Genomic DNA, 709 nt, shown 5'->3' with positions numbered 1-709 from the left:
GAAGAAGAAGAAGAAGAAGAAGAAGAAGAAGAAGAAGAAGAAGAAGAAGAAGAAGAAGAAGAAGAAGAAGAAGAAGAATTGTGTATTTGGTCCTTTTTACAGTTTTGTTTTCTCATAGCAGAGGAATGATGCAATATTTATACTTGTGTGTCCAATTTATTTCACTTAAGAGTTCAATGTCTGAACTGTGCAACCATTACCTAGAAGTGGCTCAAGTTATCCTTCTTTATGGAAGGATAGTACTCCACTGTATATATAAAAATAAAAGAGCCCACAACTTCTCTACCAATTCCTTCATTGATGGGCAGTAGGGCTGTTTCCAAGGTTTTTCACTACCAACTGTACCACTGTAAATATGGGAGTGCGTATATTGCTGTGACATGATGCCTTTAATTCTTTTGGGAAGATGCACAGAAGAGAAATAGCTAGGCCAAATGGGACCTCTACTCCTAGTTTTGTGAGGAATCTCCACACTGATTTACACAGTGGTTTCATCAGTCTACTCTCCCACCAACAGCGGAGAAGGGTTCATTTGTCCTCACAGCCCCACCAGAATCTCTTCCTTGGTGATTTCCTGACACTAGCCACTCTTTCTAGGGTGAGATGGAATCTCAGCATTGTTTTAATATATATCTCTCCAATGACCATTGATGTGAACATTTTTTTTTATACCAATCTTTTTTTTTTAAACTTTATTTTTTTTTAACAT

General features: G+C 37.2%; 1 pseudogene; it reads left to right on the top strand.

The window, feature by feature from the left end:
• Window positions 1-709, top strand: part of LOC105743598 — a 15,306-nt pseudogene that overhangs the window by 12,634 nt on the left and 1,963 nt on the right.

Source organism: Octodon degus, unplaced genomic scaffold (assembly GCF_000260255.1).
Source record: "Octodon degus isolate 3935 unplaced genomic scaffold, OctDeg1.0 scaffold00007, whole genome shotgun sequence".
Classification (NCBI taxonomy): Eukaryota; Metazoa; Chordata; class Mammalia; order Rodentia; family Octodontidae; genus Octodon; species Octodon degus.
Note: the sequence above shows the minus strand (reverse complement) of the source record. Positions and strands in the feature narration are given on the sequence as shown.